The following is a 25,136-nucleotide window of genomic DNA, read 5'->3' on the forward strand; positions in this document are numbered from 1 at the left end:
GGAGGGACAGCTATTCCCAACTGCTGATTTCTAGTTCTATGGATCTCCCTTTAACGGATTTCGGAAGCAGTGGTCAAAATCACAGCATATCAACAACACCTCTTCACCATCCATGGTAAGTCTGGTTTTGAATTCAAAATGCTGAATTTACTGTATTATAGCGTATATTTACAGTGTACAAGCATTTTACGCTGTCGGATTAGACAGTGAGCTTGATTAAAAGTACAGTTCTGTATTTATTCCTCCGTCTTTCGCAATGTAATTGTTGATATTAGCCACTCCTAACGTAACTTAACCTTACTGTCGGTACCTACGGATAATCGGCTTCATCGGACCGACGTTCCCCACTTTTAGTTCGTTGTACCGAGGTATATAAGCTCGTTGTGTACCACCACCACCACCATCATCATCATCATCATCATTTAGTGTCCATTTTCCATGCTAGCATGAGTTAAAAATTTTAACTAGCGTTGGTAAGCTCTACTCTGTTTTGGCTTGGCTTCTACGGCCGGTTGCCCTTCCTAATACCAACCACCCCACAGAGTGTACTGGGTGCCTTTTGCATGTCACCAGTACGGGTGCTGACCAGTACTGTCACCAATACCGGCACTGACCATAGCTACGGTTTCACTTGGATTGATGTATCTACTCAAGCACAGGAAATCGATGAAAACCTCGGTCTTTTGCCATCGCCTCCGTGAAACACAACATCCCAAAGATCATATTTCACCGTTTCATACCACGTCTTCTTCTGTCTACCTCTTCCACAGTTATAAATCAGCCCTTTTTTTATGCAGCTATCCATGTCCATACACATCACATAACCATACCAGCACAGCCCTTCTCTCTTGTACATTATACCCGATGCTTCTTCTACCCGATTATTCTCTTAAGACACACTCTGTGTTAATATGTGTGTGTATGTATATATGTGTTTGCGTGTGTGTATGTGTGCGTATGGCTCTATGTCTTGAGTTTGTCTCCCCCACCACCACTTGACAACCGGTGTTGGTGTGTTTATGTTCCCGTTACTTAGCAGTTCGACAAAAGGAAACGATAGGATAAGTACCAGGCTTAAAAAACAAAATAAGTACTGGGGTCGATTTATTTGGCAAGATATTCTTCAAAATATTCTTCAAAATATTTTTCAAGGCGGTGCCATCGTATGGCCAGTCTAAAGACTGAAAAAATAAAAGATAAAAGATGCACACACACACACACACACACACACACACACACACACACACACACACACACACACACACATACATATATATATATATATATATATATATATATATATATATATATATATATATATATATATATACACATGTGTATGTGGGTGTGAAATAGGTTTATATATATGTATAAATTTATGTATATATATATATATATATATATGTATATAATATATACATAAATATTATATATATATATATATATATATATATATATATATATATATATATATATATATATATATATATATAATTTATATAAAGGGCATTAACTGTGTAGTAATGCCTCACGCTTCGAGGGACTAAATAAGTCAAAAACTACCAAAAAATAAGCAACATATTTACTGAAAGCGAGGGAATGCAGCTTTCAAGATTTATCTCTTAAAAACATTTAACTTAACGGTAAACCACTGGTTTCTCAATCAAATACAGAAAAACTGTGAAGTAATCTGTATTCTTTTGTTCATCAGTACACGTATATGTACGTTTGTTTGTTTGTGTATGTATGTATGTATATATATATATATATATATGTGTGTGTGTGTGTGTGAATATGTAAGTGTGTATGTGTGTAACGTAAAGAAATAGGGATTTGGAATCTGGTTTGGTACCTTGTTAGCACCCTGAAATAATCTAGATTTGGCGAACGACACTGAATAATAGGGAACATAATACCAATTGTTAATAATAATCCTTTCTACTAAAGGCACAAGACCTGAAATTTGGTGGGGAGGAGACTAGTCGATTACATCGACACCAGTGTTTTACTGGTAATTAATTTATCGACCCCCGAAAGGATGAAAGGCGAAGTTGACCTCGGCAGAATTTGAACTCAGAACGTAGCGGCAGACGAAATACCGGTAAGCATTTCGCCCGGCGTGCTAACGATTCTGCCAGCTCGCCACTTTAACAATAATAATAATTATTATTATTCAGACAAATACATAACAAAAACACCAGGACTTACAAATATATATAACATACAGAAAATTGCACTACTGGGCACTGCACACATCCTACGCAAAACACTTTCAATACAGTAACCATAAGAGCATCACAGGAAACCACAGCACATACCCAAGGCATACAGAGCTGTGCTCGGTAGTGAAGTGAAAGCACGTTATAAAAATAAAACTACTGAACAATAATAATAATAATAATAATAATAATAATAATAATAATAATAATAATAATGTTTTCATTTATTTTCCACCAGGGCGAAGGATGAGGGAAAGAATACAAAGACAGACATAAGGTGTGGGTGTTTACATATAATGAAACGATAAAATAACTTTTAAAAATGTAAAAAAAAAAACAAAAACGCGGTATACAATGAAAAGGAAAGGATATATACATAGTATACAAAGGTTTAAAGAAAAAAATGGTGGGGGATATAGCCCTCCTGATACAGGACGACCTCTAGGGATAATAGAGGAATCCCACTGTCCGAGATTTCCTTGAACATCGAGAGCAAGTGCCCTCTCCAATTCCTTCTCTCGGATTCACAGGTCTACACTTAGAGAGTTACCATCCACTGTTGCCATTTTCGCAACTTTCACCCACCTTTCAATAAACTCATTCGAGGACAGCACTTCCTTCTCCACCCCGAATTTCCTTTTCAAGAGAAACTTGAAGAAGTCAATGAGAGCTCTACCAAAGAGGAATGTATCTGTCCTCATGCCTTCCAGCAACCTCTTTCGCCACAGCCAGGAAACTGCCTTGTCTGCCCGATTGAAGGAAGGCGACGGGGCAATTATCACTCGGCCGATAGACGGATCCGTCCCACATGTGACAGCAGCTACTCGACATAACCCCACAAATCAGTAATGCCCGGACACCGAGCGAGTACACGCAAAACGGTTTTGTCACTCTGCGTGAATCTCGGAGGACAAGCCCATCTGACAGTATATCCATCCCTGTAGAGTTTATTTCGAACCAGTAGCACCCCAACGGTAGCACTGTTAGGCCAAGGACATCTGGAAATTAGCCATGATAGTCCCCGGCCATAAAGTCCTCCAGAACAGACTAACCAGTTCATCGGCGCCCAGAGTCCCCCCGAGAACGTCGTCGCACTTCCCCGCCACTAATCCTCTATAAATTTCTAAAACGGAACATCCACCGATCCCATTGTCCGATTGGTAGAAGGCTGTGAGCGCCTGACGATATTCTAAGTGCCAGGCGCCCATTCTCGGTCATTTCTTCACTCAGGACTTCAGCTCCGTCAAGGAGACGAGCTGCGGAAAGACAAACCTCACGAACGAAGCTCACACACGCTCACCGCCCAGAAATCGTTGCAGGTGGCGTAACTTAAGAACATGTCTGCGCATTAGTTGCCATAGCATACCTAATCCGCCACTCAGTGGATGCTGGAAACAGACTGATCGCCTGGCCATTGGAACGCGTCCCTTCCACAAGAATTTAGGTAAGAGACACTCCAACCTGGTCAAGCAGTAATTGGGACAAGGCATGACGGTCAGGCGATAAATGATAATGGAGGCGATGTAGTCATTTGCCATCTCTGCCCGACCTTTCATGGACAGCTTCTTCTCAGCCCATTTCTGGGTAAGACTGGCCACCCTATTCGCCACTTCGTCTCAGTTCTTATCAACTTGGAGGTCGGGACCAAACTAACCCCCGACAGTTTAACTGGTTCGTCGATCCAGCGTCTGACAACGCCGTCCGATGGCATCAACCTGCCTCTCCAAGAACCTAATCGCAAAACCAATGATTTGTCGGCGTTCATTTTAGCCTCTGCAACCAACTCATATTCCTTTAGGATGGTGCCAACCGTCTCCACTTCGGAGGCGCCCGACACCATGACGGTGACATCGTCTGTGTATGCCGACACTGCCCTTCCGTACCTCGGTTCGAAAGGAATGCCCCTTAACTGTTCCAGCTTACGCAGCAGTGGCTTGAGTGCCAATACGTAGAGAAGAGGTGCCCGTAAGTAGAGAAGAGGCGACAACGAGTAGCTCTGATGGACCGAGCGTGCAATGCCAAACGGTTCTGCAAACGGTTCCGATAGGAAACCGTTTACATTGACCACTGAACAGCTGCTGCTGCTGCTGCTAATAATAATAATCATAATAATAATAATAATAATAATAACAATAATAATAATAATAATAATAATAATAATAATAATAATAATAATAATAGTAATAATAATAATGATAATGATAATGATAATAATAATAATAATAGTTTCTTTATTGGCCACAAAGGCCAAACACAAAAACGAATAGAGACAATACAATCAAGAGACGCGTGGGATTTAACACAAGAATCGAGTAAATAATAAAATAACAATGACAAAAAGAAAAGTCTAACAACTAAAATCCCCAATAGGGGAGAGTTCCACCCATGATCAACCAAGGCGCACCACACCTCCTGGTCACCCTGATCGCCAAGAGCGTCTTAGGCAGGCACCCCTACAAGTGAATGTTCAACTTTCTTTCTTGACCACATGGGTCACGAAACCTCAGAAGAATACAAGTATAAAGGACAATAGAGAATACACAAAGACATGTATGTAAACAATAAAGAAAACAATAGCAATTAACAATTAACAGCAAAATTCCTTAATGGGAGTAAGGGATACCACGGTTAATATCTAGATCCACACCCGGTGGAAACATTTTTTTAAAATAGTGTAGCAGTTGAAATGCACCGTATATGAAAGAAATATGAAGGAAAAAAATGCGCGCTGACAAACGGGGTGCGGTGGGGAGGTGAACCAGGAACCCACGGACAAGTGCTCCTCTCCTCCGTTCTTTCAAGTCTACAAGTGCATGCTAGGAACAGGTCGTTTCACTCGGGTCATTCTCGCTAATTTCACCCAAATTTTCGCAAATGTACTGGTGCAGCACTTCACTGTCCACCACCGACGATTTCGCAGAAAAGTAAAATGTTTTCAAACAACAACAACAAGAATAATAATAACAACGATGATTTCTTTCATTTGCCACCAGGGCGAAGGATGAGGGGAACAATACAAAGACAGACATGAAGTGTTGGGGGTTTACATATGAAATGATTAAAAATACTGAAAGTATTTACGGCATACAATAAAATAAAAAGAAGGGAGGTTCAGTTATCAATAATGATGATAACAATCCTTTCTAATATAGGCACAAGGCCTGAAATTTGAGGGAGAGGGATAGTCGATTACATCGACCGCAGGACTCAACTGGTACTTGATTTATCGACCCCGAAAGGAAGAAAGGCAAAGTCAACTTCGGCGGAATTTGAACTCAGAACTTAGCGACTGGCGAAATACCGCTATTTTATCCAGCGTGCTAACGATTAAGAAAAACATTATAGACAGGACGAAACAAAGAATATGCGTGTGAGTGGGTGGTGTTGAGGGTTTTGCGTGTAAACAAGACTAATAAAATTTCAACTAAATCAACGATGTGTGACCCTCAATAGGGAGAAGACGTTTGAGGGCTGCTCATGGAAAAATCTCATAAAAAACAAGGCGTACTCTAACTTTTGGGGAAGATGCCTTTTTTTCCTTTCTGTTTTTTTTTCTTTTTTTTTTTCATCATCTATAGGCGTATTCTCTGGGCAGGGCTGTTCATCCGCGCCATTCTCGCCACTTTCATCCACCTTTCAGCAAATTGGCCAGAAAACAACACTTCCCTCTCTACCCTTATTTTCCTTTGCAAGTGAAATCCCTTTTCAAGTTGATCAGGGATTGGCCAAAGAGGAAAGTGTTTGTCTTCAGCCCCCTTCAATCTCGTCCACCATACAACCTCTTTCGGCCACTAGGCATATAAACACAGCCTATCCTTCTCGGTTAAAGGAAGGCGGCGGGGCGATGTTCACGATGGATTCAGTTGACAGCCGGATCCGTCCCACATGCGACAGCAGGTGTTCAATATAGAACCAGAGGACAGCAATGCTCGGGCACTGGACGAGTGCATGCAGGAACGTCTCGTCGTCCTGCGCGCATCTCGGATTGCTCCGCAGACGGCACATCCGTGCCTGTAAAGTTTATCTCGAATAGGCAAAGCTCTCCAGTAGCACTGCCAGGCCAGAGATTTTTTGGAAATTATTCATCGGTTCCGGACCGAAAGTTCTCCGGTAAAGAGCGGCTAGTTGATCTTCTTCGACGCCCAAGAACGTCGTCGCATTTTTCTTCCACTAATCCTCTATAAAAAGCTAAAGTGGACGTTCCAATGTCCGATTGGCTGAGGGCTGTGAGCGCTTGAAGACATTCCACTTTCCAAATGCTCAACCTCGGTCTCCGTTTTACCGAGGACTGCAGCTCCATTAAAGAGGGGTTAAATCGATCACATGATTGATACTTAATTTATCGACCACGAAAGGATGAAAAATAAAGTGGACTTCAGCGGAATTTCAACTCAGAACGTAAAGAGCCGAGGGAAAAAAAGCCAATAATAATAATAATAATAATAATAATAAATATCGCTAAACATTTTGTCCGGCGTGCTAACGATCCTGCCAGCTTGCCACCCTAATAATAATAATAATAATAATAATAATAATAATATACTGGGCACTGCACACATCCTACGCAAAACACTTTCAATACAGTAACCATAAGAGCATCACAGCAAACCACAGCACATACCCAAGGCACACAGAGCTGCGCTCGGTAGTGAAGTGAAAGCAGGATTAAAAATAAAACTACTGAACAATAATAATAATAATAATAATGATGATGATGATGATGATGATAATTTCAATTTTGTTTTTTTGCCACAAGGGCAGCTTGGGGGAGGTGGGGATGAGGCGATTACATCGACCCCAGTTTTCAACTCGTACCAATATTATCGACCTCGAAACGATGAAAGGTGAAGTCGACCTCGGCGCAAATTTTGAATTCAGAACGCAATGACGGGACGAAATACTGCTAAGCACTTTGCCCGGCGTGCTAACGATTCTACCAGCTCGCCGCTTTCATAATAATAACAACAACATTAATAAAATAATAATAATAATAATAATAATAATAATAATAATAATAATAATAATAATAATAATAATAACGACAATGATGATGATGATAATGATGATGATGATTTCAAATTTTGGCACAAATGCCAGCAATTTCGGGAAGTAGGTAAATCGGCATTATGTAAATCGATTACATCGACTACATTGTTCAATAGGTGCTTATTTTATCGATTCTGAAAGCGATGAAAGGCAAAGTTGACTCCGGCGGAAATTGAACTCAGAACGCAGAGAACTGGAGGAGAGGGAGAGCCGACAATAATAATAGTAGTAATAATAATAATAATAATAATAATAATAATAATAATCCTTTCTACTATAGGCATAAGGCCTGAAATTTTAGAGGAGGGGGCCAGTTGATTAGATCGACCCCACAGGTATTTATTTAATCGATCCTGAAAGGATGAAAGGCAAAGTCGACCTCAGTGGAATTTGAACTCAGAACGTAAAGAGCCTAGGGAAAAAAACCAAAATAATAATGATAGTAATAATGATGATGATAATGATGGTGATGATGATCTAATTTAATTATAAAGTGATTTAATTGATATATATATTTAAACATGTTGAGATAAGCAAACTATATTTTAAAAATTCGTTACGTGACTTTACCTTGATGGCTTTCACTTTCTCGCTGCACCGTTAAGCTTTCAAGTTGTTCTTCAACTAAGTTGCAGGTTACGTTAACGATGATAATTACAATGATAATTAAAACAGATACAAATCACCAGGTTATAAGAAGTGTTGACTATAACGAGGACGATTATGACGATAGTGATGATTGTTGCCGGTGTGTTTTGTTTTTTGTTGTCTGCAGTTTCCACAACGTTGCTCCCACCTGTAGTACGTTAGGCGTTGTATGATGTCAGGTTTGTTGCCAAAAACTTGCTTGTCCGTCAAATCGTCGACCGATCATATCGCCAGCTCTTATTTATATATCTTCTGCAAATGTGTGCGCGTGTGTGTGCGTGTGTTGAGGTGTGTGGGTATGTGTGCGTATGTGTGCGCGTGTGTTGAGGTGTGTGCGCGTTGATCAGTGAAGTTGTGTAGGTGGGACATGTAAGTGTTTATGAGTAAATGTTTGTGTATGCACAAAGTGAAAGAACTGTCTCGCGCACGCGCAAGCGCACACATACACACACAGAGACAAACATGTACACACAGACATACATAGAAATACAGACAGACGCAAGCGCACACAGATATAAACACACGCCTACAAGCACACACACACACACACACACACACACACACACACACACACAATGAAATTTATCCGAATCCCTATCGATCAACATATCTGTCTGACTAGTATGCATGTATGTATAAAAGTATTTATGAAAGCATTATGTATGAGTATGTATATACACACACATACACATAAAATTTATATATATATATATATATATATATATATATATATATACGTGTGTGTATGTACATATATCAATACGCGTGCTCTATGTATGTATGTATGTCTGTCTGTATATATATATATATATATATATATATATATGTGTGTGTGTGTGTGTGTGTGTGTGTCTGTGTGTGTATGTATGTATGTATGTATGAATAAATGAATAACAGACGAGGGATAAGTGTCAATTCATTACAGCTGTTTCCAACGAATTTTAAAAATTGATTAATAGGTACATTGTATCATTACAAAAAATGATAAAAATGATTAATGTTCCCATTAATCAATTTTAAAAATTCATTGGAATCAGCTGTAATGATTCGACACCTATCCCTCGTATGTTCCGAAGTACATCATGGACCGTATATTCAATACAATGTGCATTTCTGCACTCAGTAGGGTACATAACCTGTTTTCGGTACCAATGTTTGTATTCGTCTATAGTTGCTGTGTATACATTTTAATTTTGACCCGACCCGGTGCCTTACCATTTTAGTGCCTTATTCACCTGAACCTTAATATATTGTATGTATATATATATATATATATATATATATATATATATATATATATATATATATATATATATATGTACCTTAATATGTTGTATGTATGTATGTATGTATGTATATATCTATCTATCTATCTATCTATCTATCTATCTTTCTATCTATCTATCTATCTATCTATCTATCTATCTATCTATCTATCTACAATTAAAAGGGTAAAGGTTTATCAATTTATTAATAAATCAACAATTAATAATTTTTACCAAGCCCTTCGGTATGTAAACACCATTATCGGTGGAGAACTTATTTAAAAGTTCTTATACATTTATAAACATAATTAAGGGATCAGCAAACATTTGCTTTACCACATACCGAAGTTCATCTATCTATCTATCTATCTATCTATCTATCTATCTATCTATCTATCTATCTATCTATCTATCTATATATATATATGAACCTGAAAATATTGTATGTATGTATGTATGTATGTATGTATGTATGTATGTATGTATGTATGTATGTATGTATGTAATTATGCATATATCTGTATGCGCGTGTCATGTAACTACCTGCATATCTACTTAAAAATATAGACATGTCTATCTGTAACAGTATCTAATTAAATTAGTTCATTTAAATATGTATCCATTCATCTATCCATCAGTCTACCAATCTATCCATCTATCTACCAATCTATCTATCTATCTATCTATCTATCTATCTATCTATCTATCTATCAGTCTGTCTGTGTATCTGTCTATCTATCTGTCTATCTTACGTTCTACTCGTCACTAGTTTAATACTTCAAGAACCTTAACCCCCACCCCCTCCGCCACCAATCACCGCTACCTCATCCCCCACCTCATCACCACCACTATAACAGTATTCATTGACACATCCACCAACCCATCCAGGAAGCACACTTCCGAATAGCACACCCACAATTTCATTACCGACCCTCCTACTTTGCTCTCACCACTCCTTAGTTTTGCTGCCGCCACCACCATCACCACCACTACTACCACGACCACCATCACCATCACCACCATCACCACCATTACCACCGCTGCCGCCGCCCTCATACTCTGCAACCAGCACCGACACCACAGCTATCACTACCATCTCCACCTTCATAACTTTAACGCCGCCGCCACCATCACCACCACCACGACGTTAAACACTGTCCGATAAATGTATGTTTTTTATGAATGAACGTGAGTCATCAAAGCATTTGACGACAGTTGCAGTTAACTGGATGGGTGTTGCTGGTGGGACGTGTCAGATTTGGTGAGAGGTGGGGGTAGGTAGGTGAAAGGCTGAGTGAGAGGGCTGGGTGCCAAAAGGGAAATAGAGGGGTGGGCGGGATTTTTTTTTGGCAAGGTTAAAGTCATAGGATGGGTTATAGAAGCTTAGGGTAGAACCACTCGAAACATTATTAGGAGTAGTAAAGTGTGTGTGTGTGTGTGTGTGTGTGAGTGTGTGTGTGTATGTGTGTGTGAGTGTGTGTGTATATGCATGTTTATATGCATGTGTGTGTTTGCGTGCTCGCATGCATGTATGTGTATGTGTGTGTGTGTGTGTGCGTGTGTTCGTGCATGAATTTGTGTACGTATGTGTGTGTGCTTGCGTGTGTGTGTGTATGTATGATTGTGAGCATGCATGTGTGCGCGTGTGTGCGTGTCTGCCAGTGCATCAATTTGTATGTGTGAATGTGTGTATGTACGCGTGTGTGTGTGTGTTTGTATGTGTGAATGTATGTGTGCGCGTGTGCGTGCGTGTGTGTACGTGTGCGTGTGTGAGCGCTAGGGTGTTCGGGCACGATTGTGTTTGTATGTGTGTATACATGCGTGTATACATGCGCGCGTACCGCTCTGAAAAGTTTTTCACATTTTATTATTTTTACTGAACCACTAAATTAAGGGGACGTAAACAAACCAATACCAGTCGTCAAGCGGTAGGAGGCAAACCAAACACAAACAGGCTCAAACACGTGCGCACCCACACACAGAGACATTCGTGTACTTGCATGTATTTATATGTGTATGCATATACAAACATACATACATGCATACATATATATATATGTGTGTGTGTGTGTATGTATATGTGTTTGTAAGTATGTATGTATGTATGTATGTATGTATACGCTCATATATATATATATATATATATACATATATATATGGGAGAATATACAAAAAATAACAACAGACGAGGACAGGTGGTGTAAATAACAAAAGTATATATTAGTATGACGCTCGGGAATACGGAAAGTCTTTGACGTTTCGAGCTACGCTCTTCAACAGAAAGAATACGGAGACAAGGAGAAAAACACGGAGAAAAAAAATTGAATAGTGTTCAGTCAACGGTCAATCATAGTGTGTGTGTGTGTGTGTGTGTGTGTGTGTGTGTATGTATATGTGTTTGTAAGTATGTATGTATGTATACGCCCATATATATATATATATATATATATATATATATATATATGTGTGTGTGTGTGTGTGTCTTGCAAACAACTTGCACATGCAAGTGCTACCAGTCAAGAACTCCGCATACCGGAAGCCAGCAAGTGTATGGGGTCATCAGGAGAGAATGCGCGCCGTTTCGGGGCCTACCTCTCGACGGCATCAATGCGCCCCCCCCCTCACTGATATGAGGCCCCGCTTGCTAGATCAACTGATTATTAAACAAAGCTCAATATTTCTCTAGCCATCGCTCATCGTCTCTTTTTAACCAAATCCAGTGGCTAGCCTTCTCCACTGTAGTTTGGATATCGGTAATGGTGGTATTTACCTTACGATGAGTTAGGCCTAACGATAACAGCAGTCGTTTATATATATATATTCTTTTATTCTTTTATATGTCTCAGCCTTGAGGTTGCGGCCATGCTGGGGCACCGCCATTATAATCGCCTTTTAATTGGCCAATTCTATGGGTTTGGCTTCTGGTGAAGGAGGGAGTTCGATATCGCTGCCCTCTTGGAGTTTCCTGCCTTTATATTGGTTCATCTGGGATCTTAGATAGTAAGAGGTCCAGTTGTTTCTTGAAAGCATCTACTCCCACTCCATGGAGGTCCGTCAGATATTTTAGCAAGGAGTTAAATAACTGCGGGCCCTTGAATCCCAAGCTATTGCAGTACATGGTCTTAGCCCTAGATGAGACAGCTGGAACTTTTGGAACAGTGCAGTGGCGTCCATTTCGTGGTCTGGAATAACTCTCAATTCCAAAGTTTGGTGCCAGCCCCTCCAGTATCCTCCATACATATATCACTGCGTACCTCTCCCGTCTTCGCTTCAGGGAGTAGAGTCGTAGTTCTTTCAGTCTCACCCAATAGCTCAGCTGTTCCATTGATGCAATTTTCTTCGTGTAGCATCTCTGAACCGCTATTAATCCTACAGTGTAGGGTGACCATAGTTGAGAGCGGGAGTCCAGACGGCTGAGGACATATGGCCTCCATAGGACCTCTAAGACATACACACACACACACACATATATATATATATATATATATATATATATATATATATATATATATATATATATATATATATATATATGTACATACATATGAGTATGTGTATGCATACAAACATACGCACATACATATAACACACACACACACACACATATGTATGTGTATATATATGTGTGTGTGTGTATATATATATATAAATATATATACATACATATATATGTACATACATATGTGTATGTGTATGCATACAAGCATACGCACATACGTAACACACACACACACACACACACATATACACCTTGCTTCAGGTGGCTCGGTCATGTCCATTGCATGCCAGACGGAAGGATCCCAAAAGACCTGTATAGGGGACTGGCTACCGGCACAAGAGCACAAGAGCACGACGTCATCTTCGTTTCGAAGAGGTCTGTAAGAGAGATATGAAGTCGTTTGATCTGGACGTCCTGAAATGAGAGGAGGTTGCAAATAATCGCCCACACTGGAGGCAAATACTGCAAAAGGGAATGAAGAGAGAGGAAGAAAAACAGGTACTCGCCATCACAGAAAAGCGCACTTGACTGGAGGAAAAATCAGTAGCACCGGCAGAGAGCTTCTTCAAATGCAGTCACTGTATGTGTGACTGCCACTGACACGATGTCTTTGGGCGCAGATCCATGGCCTCTGGACACCGACAGATGCCTAATAACTATATATATATATATATATATATATATATATATATATATATATATATATATATTTCGGCAGAACTTACAGAATGACTCAAGGGCTTAAGTTTCGTGTATTGACACAGTCCTTGAGTGATTAATTTTTGCTGATTATTAGTAAAAAAAAAAAAAAAACATATATGCTTATGCTTTGAATTCTATTTTTCTGTTTGCATCACTAAATCTGCACGCGTACGCACGTATATAATTAAACATTTGTAGGTAGGGTTCATTTAAATGAAGGTATTTTAATATTAAGGACACCAAATAAAGGTCAAGCATATCCGTGTATATACTGTATACAGACACTCTTGTGTATATCTATGCATATACGGACATGTCCAAACACTTACAAATACGTGCACATGAGCACATCAATCCTCACTTGTTGCCAAAATGGGAGGAGCAACATTCACTCCATATTTTATTTTATTCTGAACACATTTCGTCTGTCTTTATGTTCTGAGTTCAAATTCCGCCGAGGTCGACTTTGCCTTTCATCTTTTCGAGAGTCGATAAATTAAGTACCAGTTGCCTACTAGGATCGGGACAAAATACCAAAATACCAAAAGAAGTCCAACCCCGCTTCAGTTGTCGACTGTGATATTACTCCCTGTTTCGTGCTTTGATATTTTGTCGCGTACTTATCTCTCGTTGTGTGTTTACGTATATTTCACTCGTTGGTGATGTCCTGTTCTTATTGTATATTGTTTGGTATTTTGTCCTGTACTTATCTCTCGCGTGTTTACGTATTTTTCAATCGTTGGTGATGTCCTGTTCTTAATGTGTATTTTTGCATTTATTTAATACCTGAACGCCACGCAGCCCTTGTCAACAGCAAGTTTTTACGCACACACACACACACACACATAGATGCCGGCGCGGCTGTGTAGTAAGCAGCTTGCTTCCCAACCACATGGTTCCGGGTTCAGTCCCACTGCCTGGCACTTTAGGCAGGTATCTTCTACTATAGCCTCGGGCCGATGAAAGCCCTATGAGTGGATTTGGTAGACGAAAACTAAAAGAAGCTCATCGTATATATATAGATATGTGTGTGTGTGCGTGTGTATTTGTGTGTTTCTGCGTTTGCTCTCCCCACCCATCTCTTGACAACCGATGTTAGTGTGTTTACACCCCCGCAACTTAGCTGTTCGGCAAAAGAAACCTATAGAATAAGTATTAGGCTTACAAATAATAAGTCCTGGGGTCGACTTATTCGACTAAACCCCTAAAGGTGGTGCTCCAGCATGGCCGCAGTCAAATGACTGAAACAAGTAACAGAATAAAAGAATATATATATATATATATATGTATATATATATATATATATATATATATATATATATATATATATATATATATATAAGTTTAAAAAACACAAAAAACAATAACAAAAAAACAACAAAGTGAGGACGTGATACGGATAGTGTTATTGGACGCTCGGGAAAGGAAGGAGAGAGAGTATGACGTTTCGGGCGGAGCCCTTCGTCGGAAAGACAGAAAGTTCGGAGAATGGAAAAACGGAGGAAGAGGAAAATGGCACCGATGCCCACGAGGTTACATTGTGAAAGGACCGGAAGAGGAGGTGGTGGGGGAAAAGTTCTTTCTAAGACAGGAGAGTGAAAAAGGGAGGTGAATATCTGTGCGAGTGTGTGTGTGATAACAGAACGTGTGTGTGCGTATGTGTGTTTGTGTGTGTGTGTGTGCATGGTTTGGTGGTTTATCTGTTAGTGTGTATGTGTGTTTGTGTGTGTGTGTGTGTGTGTGACGTAGTGGAAGGAATTAGTAGCAGGAATAGTTAGTGGGTGCTTATGGACAATGGTTAGTGGAAGGTCAGCAGGCAGTTTTTGAGTATGTGTGTGTTCGTGTATGTTTATATGTGGGGTTGTAGGTGTTGGGTACGTGTGCGTGTGTGTGTGTATTTTGTACGTGCGCGTGTGTGTATGTGTATGTTGTTGTGCGTGCGTGTGTGTTAGTGTGTATGTGTATGTTGTGTATATGTGCGTTGCTGTGTACGTGTGTGTGCGTGCGTTTGCTATTGTATGTGCGTGTGTTGTTTATGCCCATGCGTGTGTGATTGTATGCGTGTCTGTGTGAATGTGTTGTGTTGGTGAGAAGTGTGTGTGCGTGTGTGCGTGTGTATGTGTATGTGGGTGTGTGGGGTTGTGAGTGTTAGGTACGGGTGCGTGTGTGTGTATGCGCGTGTGTGTTTATGTGTGTCTGTATGTGTGTGTCATATATATATATATATGATAGTTCCTTTTATTTTAGGGACTAATATTTTTAAGACCTCAGAGATGGCAAGCTGGCAGAATCAGTAGCACGCCGGGCGAAATGCTTAGGGGCGTTCTGAGTTCAAATTCAGCAGAGGTCGACTTTGCCCTTCATCCTTTCGGAGTAGATAAAATAAATACTAGTCAAGCTCTGGAGTCGATGTAATCGATTCGTCCCCTTCCCGCAAAGTTTCATGCCTTGTGCCTATAGCAGAAAAGAGTGTTTTTAAAACTTCAAAGACGGTGAGCTGGCAGAATCGCTGCACGCTGGTCAATATGCTTAGCGGCATTTCGCCCGTCATCCCGTTCCGAGTTCAAATTCCGCTGAGGTAGACTTTGTCTTTCACCCTTTCGGGGTCGATAAAATAAGTGCCAGTCGAGCACTGGGGTCGATGCAATCGGCATATTCCTACATTAATGTCTAATTTGATAATTTTCAAGTTTCAAAAGATGAGGTCTTAAATAGGGTAAAAAGAGTAATGACGAATTGCTGGCCTTGTGACAAAATTTGAAATCAATATTATTAAGACACCAAAATTATTTTATTGACCTAAGGGGGATGAAATGCAAAATGGATCCCGTATAATTTGAACTCGCTATGTAAAGATATAAAACTTAATAGCAGAATTTATAGCAGTGTGTACATTCATCCTGGTTTCAAAATTCACGCCGTTCACTTTACTTCCCGATACAATATTACTACAAGTGCCAATACTTAACCATCTTAACTGGGTTCAACAGAAATTAATAAACTCTAAAAAGAAATTTTTAAAAACGGGGTTTTTAACTGTTAAGTAAAACAAAACATGAAAATTGCTTTCTAATAGGAACTGAAGACGTGAGGAAATTTGTCTCAATAGAAATTCAAATTCTTGATCTCGACTTATCAGCTGCTTAACTGCTTACTTTATGTCAGTTACTAAACAATTGAGATTCCCCACCTCTTTTCAAAATGGACCGATGTTTTGAGAAAATAGAGGAATTTGTGGTGTGCACAACTTTTTCAAGGACAATAACTGTGCAACTGAAGTAGTGGTGGTGGTAGTGGGAAGCGGGGAGTTGGGAGAATTAGTAACCGGGGGTAAAATGAGTAATTTCTGATTTCTCATTTTCTCCTCACCTGTTTAAAATCATTGCATTGCAAATATTGCATCAACATTTTGTATTGTTCCATCATCTTTAAGAGTAAAAATTCGCCAACATAGTTGTTGAAGTTGAGAGAATCCGAAACAGTTAGGTGACAAGTTCTTTTTTTTTCAAGAAATTTTTCCTCAACTTTAACCCGATTATTATTGAGATCGCTAATAGAACATCAGGATAACTTTGGTATTAAACAATCAATATTCTTTTCTCTGTTGGATTCTAAGTAAATTTTTTTCCTGCACTAATGTTTAACTTGACAATTTTCACGTTTCCAAAAATGAAGTCTACAATGGGGTAAAATGAGTAAATTTATTTACTTAAACTGCACGGAACGGAATTTCAACCATGTTTTGTGGTCTGCTACCACAACAGCTCCTTTATAGGATCCAGTTAGCTCAAGACATCATCAGGAGGAACCACGTCCGGTTTCGGCCCCTACTCCTCTACCGTTTTGACGTGGCGCCCCCCCCCCCCTTTTGGAGCTGTCTTCAGCTCTGGTGTTGGGTGCATGTCTTCTTTCACTGTTTGTGACTGTTCTAATTCAACTGTGGAATGTCCCTCGCCATGGTTATTTTCCAGGAGGTTCTGGCCAACACAAAGAGAGATCCTCCAGAAGATCGTAAAGAAGCTATAGAGAATATTTTATGTGGAATTTTATTATTTATTTAGTTGAGATTCGTTGATTTCATATGTGCCATTTTTTCCTGACCCTCCTTCATTTGACCTAGATATATATTTGTTTGCATTTCTCATCTTTCTGATGTCTAAGGATAGATATTAATGTTTATGTGTCTGTTTTCTGGAGAAGTGAAGCGGCAAATTTAACTTATCTTGGCTTACTCATTTTGCCCCAGCCTAATATGTCTTTTATATACTCAAAAAGAACGGCGATAATTTTCTGCAACAACGATCAAATTACGTGAGAATATTTTTTTTAATGCATTTAGGGAAGACCATTTGTTTAGCTGATATAGTTTTTGTAAGGTAGTAAACATTTGTAAAATATATATTTTGATTGAAAGCCAAAAATACAGTAAAAACACCTCATTTTGCTCCCTCCCCCCTAACAAATTGTAATGTGTGCGAGGAACAGCTGGACCCAAAACAATTCTTAATACTTTTCCGATAGATTCGAATGTGAATACGCTTTTCGCTGGTGTATTCCGTTTTCGAAGAACAACACTTTTCAACTGTTTTGTGTGAACAACTCACTCAATTCATTGACATGAAGGGACTTTGAGACACTGCGGTGTTTCGACCTGTCTAAGCTACCTCCAGATCAATGAAACTAAACAATAACATCGGCTCTTGTTTATAGAATTCTGCAAGCAAATATTTGCTGGTGCGTGTTGATGCCTGTCTAACCGATAATATATCGTTTACGTGCACGTAGTACAGTGAAAATCAAAGCAATTACGTACATATTCGTTCTAAAAACGTTCCGGCAGATTCGAACGTAAAATAGACCAGTTGCCGTTGGGTGAAGCGAAATAGTTTTAATTAGAAATTGAAACCGTGTCGCGGACTCACTTTATTGAGAGCTAATTTGTTGCTCCCTAGTGCTTGCTATGAATTTGATAAAGGAAAAAAGAAAGTAGTGATGTTTGTATGTATCATCCCCAGATCATTAGTAGCGTAAATGAAGTGAATTTGTTTCAAACTAGAATCGTGTCGAGGAGTCTGTTCGCTGAGAGCTTTTCTCTTGGTCTTGATAATTTTTGGAAAAACAATAATACCACCTCCACCACCACCATTACAACTAAGCTTGATTGGTAATGCTATTTAGATTAACAAATTCTAGTTTGGTCGCAGGCAAGATGCCACACTTGCACTTGTTGGCATCATTATAAGATTCTAGAAGACAAACTGTCTAGCCCTTAGATGAAGAACTACGTATCACTTCAATTGCTATTTTACCTTTAGATCCACGCTGACATCCCATGCCAAATGTACGTATTTACGTTGTTGACCAACTTGGCGGAAGTAAGGGCGGGGGAGATATAAACAGGTGAATGGGTGCATTCTGAGTGCCTGACTGACTGATTGACTGGCTAGCCGGCTGGCTGGCTGGCCGGCTGATTGCGTTGAAAGAAAAGACGTAGAATGAAGGGATATATATAAAACCGACAGGAAAGAAGGTAAACGGTGAAGTGAAAAGAGAGAGACAGAAAGAGAGAGAGATAGAGAGAGAGAGAGAGAGAGAGAGAGAGAGAGAGAGAGAGAGAGAGAAAAAAAAAAGAAAGAGAATGTTGAAGAATTAAAAGGAAACGAGGGAGAATATGAATGAAATGCACAAATTAAATTGATCTAAATCAGGGGTTCCATACCTTATTTTACTTGTGAATCCCCTGAGAACTATCTTATCACCTGTGAACCTCATATAATGCACATGTACATTTTTGAAATAAATCATCTGTTTGTAGGTTAGTAAAAACTAACAATGAAACAATTTCGTTATATTCATAACATAAATTCTAAACACAAATCTTGAAAATTTCAATGAATACAGGTACCTCTCCTAGTAAACAAAATTTATATATGGACCCACAAATTACAATTTTTTTACTCATGGACCCCCTTAAAGCTTCTGTGGACCCCTCGGGGGTCGATGTGGACTCCGGTTGGGAACCCCTGACCTAAATCAAAACATTCCATCGAAATTCCAAGTTAATATACGGTCCAAAACACTAGCTTAATAATAATAAAGTTATTTTACTAAATTCTTTATTATTTAAAAAATCAATTGAAACAAAGGCAGTGTATTTCAACTGAAATTCTGTAACAAAAGGAAGGCTAAAGATATTAAGCTCTGATGTGGTAGTAGTGTAGAAGCCACCCCTGATCCTACAATTAGGTTTCATTTCCAGTTTTGTAGCTATCTTTACAGTTATAAGTTTTATTTCACTCTTCTCGAAAACACCTTTCTGTACTGGCATAATATCTATTTTTAAGGTTTGACCAAAGAAAGAACGGTCTTTTCAAAAACCCAAGACCGGCGGAGGACAAGAAGAAAGAACCTATGTTTTGCTCACCGTTATGTATATCTCTGTAAGTAGTTCAGTTAAAAGTCAATGCTCATATGTGGGCTTGCCAGCAAATAAAGCAGTCTCTCTCCTTAGGTGTAACTCATGGATCGGGCTGTTATCTTATCTAGTGTGGGATCTTTGCCGGCGAACTACTTTTATTTGTTCCCTCTAACAAACAGTGCCACGATACAAGGAAGGGCAGAATTCTGATTTAAGCACTCCATATAACACCTCATTACCTTTTTGATTTTTGGAAACAAATCCCAGCAATGGCTCATTCTGGCCTGACCTGCGTTTAAGCTGAAAGGCATTCGTTGCAACGAATGTACAATATGTAAAATATATATGAAAAATATATGAAAAAAAAAATGTAAAATATTATGACAATTCACGAAAAGTACTAGGTTGAAGAAAAGTTCGTGCGCCCTGTTAAAATAATTAGCTGAATGAATACACACATCACAAAAATATATTTAAAAAGCATTATTTTAACACGGCGCACGAACTTTCTCCTCAACCTAATATCTACAATAAAATTCTAACTGATAATTATAGATTTTTTATTAAAACAAAATATGCGGGTGAAGTAAATCTCGTGTTGTGAAGAATCAACACAACACAACGTGCGGATGAAGTGAAACACAACGCAACGTGCCATTGTCATGGTAACAAGCTGTTAATGCCTCGCTGTCTGTTGATTGGCTAAAATTGCCCAAATTTTCCCAACTTTAATTTCAAATAACATCAGATTCTTTAATTTACGAGATAGAGTAATTGGTTGATCGGGATCTATTTCAAAACGGGGGCACCAGTTTTCATTTATGTTTTATGTAGTGTTTTTGGTACCGAAAGACTTTCAAACTTCGTATACTTATCTATTTTGTGTTATAGAACAGGAAAAAATGGATCTAGTTCAAAACGGGGGCACCAGTATTTTCTTAACGAAACACTTTGAAACTTGGGACACTGGTAGAATGTGTCATATAAAACATCTTTTTCTCTTAGTCTTCTTAAGAAAAATTATTATATTGCAATTTATTTCATGTTAAAGTTGTCGTATTTCTGTAATTTCAACCAATGACTGACGTCCATTCAGCCGAATACATTAAGTGCTGACTATGTAAACAAACGATTCTCAAACGATTCTGGCGGTGATAAAATTATTATTTCCTTGTCAAAAAATAGCTGAAGCATATTGGCAGTAGCTAATAAACCTTTCTATTATAGGCACAAGGCCTGGTTTTTGAGGGAAGGAGCAAGTCAATTAGGGTTAGGGTCAGGGTTAGGGAAAACGAACACACGTGTGTTGCCTCTCTGCAAAATGTCAAAAGTAATGGAGATTAAATACGCTTTACACCGCTTAAACTGCCAAAGGAGTAACTATAAACAGCTGAATACTTGTCAGTGATTGGTTGAAATTATCGAAATAAGACAATTTTTTACATGAAATTAATTCGAATACAAAAATTTTTTTCTGTTCTATAACACAAAATAGATAAGTATACGAAGTTTGAAAGTCTTTCGGTACCAAAAACACTACATAAAACATAAATGAAAACTGGTGTCCCCGTTTTGAACTAGATCCTTTATTTATACGAATGAAAATGGCCGGAGAACTTTCGTGCTAAAAATAACAGCTAAATTAGATTTATTTACATGAAAGAAAATTACCAGAGACATAACACGTGTTGCTTATAAATATTGACAGCACGTGTTATTTTCAGGATGTTGACGACAAAATGTGCAGTCACGCACAAAATGACAGCTTCCAAATCCTGTTTCCTGACTGGGTGAAAATGATCAAACCCTAAATCTCTATAGCTTTTTTAAAACATTTTTCTGGAAAAAATGAAATAACTCCAGCAATTCAGTTTGCACCAAATTAAAAATTTTCGGTAAACTTCAATTTATGGAGCCACTGGCTGATTGATTTGACCGGATTAACTAAATATATTTGGGAACATAAAGATAAAGATACTAGATTCGCTTTATATATATAGGTGCAAGAGTGGCTGTGTGGTGAGTAGCTTTCTTACCAACCACATGGTTCCGGGTTCGGTCCCACTGCATGACACCTTGGTCAAACGTCTTCTACTATAGCCTCGAGCCGACCACACCCTTGTGAGTGGATTTGGTAGACGGAAACCTCATTCCATTCATTGAGCTAGGAAATGAATGGGATGCCTCGTGTGTGTCTTGTTGTAACTACCCACTCCTAAAAATGGGGAATATATATACCCAGGCCTATTCCCCATTATGAGCTGGGTATATATATTACAAGCTGGAGGCGACGGAAGGCCCATACACACACACACACACACAAACATATATATACATATATACATACATACACACACATACATACATACATACATATATATATATATATATATATATATATGTATATATATATATATATATATATATATATATATATATATATATATATATATATATATATATATATATATATGTATATATATATATGTATATATATCAGAGAAGTGTGTATAATTATGAATAAATCACAATTATAACGGAGAGGGTTGCAAAAACCCTTACGTGTCTAGAAATAGCAGTCAAAACCACTATAAACACTCATACTCTGTGGTCATAAAATTCACAACTTAAAAATAAAAGGATAATTCTCTATTGCAATTTCGAAGTTAGGAACGTAACGGTTCCACTCTTCCTTTCAGGAGAATATTCCCGAACATGCAAATTGACAAAAAACAAAAAAAACAACAACATACCTTGGGGTTTACATGTGTCTAGACCGGCAAAAATAATGTATCAACTTCTATCTACACATTCAAATTCTGTAAAGTGCATGTATGTGTACACACACACACACACACACACACGCACACACACACACACACACACACACACACACACACACACACACACACACACACATATATATATATATAGTGAATCCGAACAAAGGAGAAGAAACATGAAAAAACAACAACGCGAGGACTTGGTACGAGTGATGTATTATCAGACGCTCAGGAAAAGAAAGAAAGAAGATTTAACGTTTCGAGCAAAGCTCTTCTTCAGAAATAGAGGAAAGTCCAAAAGAAGGGAAGACGGAGGAAGAAAATCGCCAACGATTCACATGTGGCTACATTTTGAAATGACCGGAAGGGAATGGGTGAAGAAAAAGTTCTTTCTAAGACAGGAGAGCGCAAGAGAAGAAGGTATGTGTGTGTATGTGCGTGCGCGTATGTGTGTTTGTGTGTAATAATAGTACATGCGTGTGCGTATATGTGTGTGTAGTTTTGGCTGTTTCTATGTGTGTGTGTGAGTGGACTGTGTGTCGCTTATTTTATCGTCTACGGAAAGATGAACGATAGACCAGCCTTGGTAGGACTTGAAGTGAGGGAGCAGAACCTTTACTTTCATATTACTCTACTATGCTTAAGGCGGCGAGCTGGCAGAAACATTAGAATCCAGGGTGAAATGCTTAACGGTATTTCGTCTGTCTTTACGTTCTGAGTTCAAATTAAGTACCAGTTGCGTACTGGGGTCGATCTAATCGACTGTCCCCCTCCCCCACAAAATTCCGGGCCTTGTGCCTAGAGTAGAAAAGATTACTCTACTATGCTTGCCAATAAAGAGCAGTCATTCAAAGAAATAATTAGTAATACAGATACAGCTCATAATTGATGCCGATGTCATTAAGTTACCATTCTTTGATCGTAGCTATTTTACAGAAATAGTAGAACACACCTTATTCTTCGAAATGAATCAAACTCCGCCTGCTTACGTTTGAGAGGGTGTTGGATATCTAATATCTATACACACGAGTATGTTATGTGTGTGTGTGTGTGTGTGTGTGTTTGTGTGTGTGCGCGCGTGCGTTCGTGTGTGTGCGCGAGTGTGTGTGTGTAATATGTTTGGCTGTGTGCGTGGGTGTATGTGTGTGTGTGTACATGTGTGTATATGCGTGCCTGTGTGTGTGTGTGTGTGTGTGTGTTTGTGTGTATGCGTGCCTGTGTGTGAAAACACTGTTTTTCTCTTGCTTTTACACATATACTCTTGCATATCCATATATATACATATATAGATTTCAACGTACACAAGTAAAATAAAACACACATATGCATACATACATGTGTGTGTGTGTGTGTGTGTTATACTTATGTTATAAAGTATGTATGCGTGTGCATGCATATCATGTCTATATTCACTATCTGATGCTTGCCCAGAGTACCGCAGAGAGGGACCGAACGAGAAACCATGTGGTCGCGATACACACAACCATCCTGCGTCTATAAAGTGTAAAAAAATAAACAAATAGAAATGAGAATAGACGCGCTTCGCATATTGGCGAAATTATACGTTACGTAAGCGACCTTAATGGGATTTTTTCGCTACTGGAGGCCAATGCCTTATCCATTAAGCCGCAAGATCACGGTGTGTAAGTTCGTCACAAGTCTATCACAAGTCGTTACCAGTGCTAAACAGAACGATTCAGGTTGCACATTTTAACCCCTACATCAACCTCTAGAAATAAAAGTCAAACTATTCCTGATATTACACCCTATTATCTTAAAAATGGAGGGATGCCGTGGCTAATACTCTAAGATACACAGAGTCTTTTAATAGTCAGGATGGTTACAGTTAGACCAAGGATGGGGAACCTTTTTGTGCATGAAGGTCACCCTACAATTCATCATCCTTCATAGAGGCCGCATTGAACAAATTATTATTTTTTAGTTATCTTATCCCCTACATAATTTATTAGTAGTCGAATAAAAGAAAGACAGGTGTGTAGAAATCGAAAGCATGACTTCAAATATTTTATACAAATAATACTTTATACAAATAGTACTTTTATACAAATAATAAGTAAATGAGTAATATCGAAAGCAAGACATTTTCAAATATTTTATGTAAGTAAGTAGGTTCATTGTATACAAGTAATATGTAAATGAATAATAATCTTATAAAAAAAAACAGTTTATGAACATTGAGAAAATAACATTTTCAAATATTTAATTTAGGCAAGTAGGTACTTTTTATACAAATTAATGACTTCTTTGAATTTGCTTTTTTTTGAGAAAGCATTTTGATATCAGGCTCTAACATAGTGGTTCTTAGTTTCAATAGGTGCTCCAAATGCTCATCCGTCAATTGCGTTTTCAGCGAATTCTTGATCTGCGTCAAGTATGAGAATGTGGATTCACAACAGTATGTTGAAGAAAAAAAAATAAATGCGCCCTTTTAAAGCCTAGCCAGGCTCATGGGCCTGATTTCCCAGTTTCAATGGCATATGTGTTCCCCAGCTGGATGGGACGCCAGTCCATCGCAGCGTTAATCATTTCTGCCAG

The 25,136-nt window shown here is 38.7% G+C and overlaps 1 protein-coding gene across 1 annotated transcript in view; it reads right to left on the reverse strand.

Moving 5' to 3' along the window:
• LOC106877246 (laminin subunit alpha-2) overlaps window positions 1-7,975 on the reverse strand; it is a 46,690-nt gene extending 38,715 nt beyond the window's left edge. Inside the window, exon 1 of the mRNA XM_014926107.3 lies at window positions 7,836-7,975. The gene's annotated coding sequence lies outside the window, so the exon portion shown is untranslated. The remainder of the gene's footprint in view (window positions 1-7,835) is intronic.
• Window positions 7,976-25,136: the final 17,161 nt, after the last annotated feature.

This window comes from Octopus bimaculoides, chromosome 9, assembly GCF_046866305.1.
Source record: "Octopus bimaculoides isolate indiv1 chromosome 9, ASM4686630v1, whole genome shotgun sequence".
Lineage (NCBI taxonomy): Eukaryota > Metazoa > Mollusca > Cephalopoda > Octopoda > Octopodidae > Octopus > Octopus bimaculoides.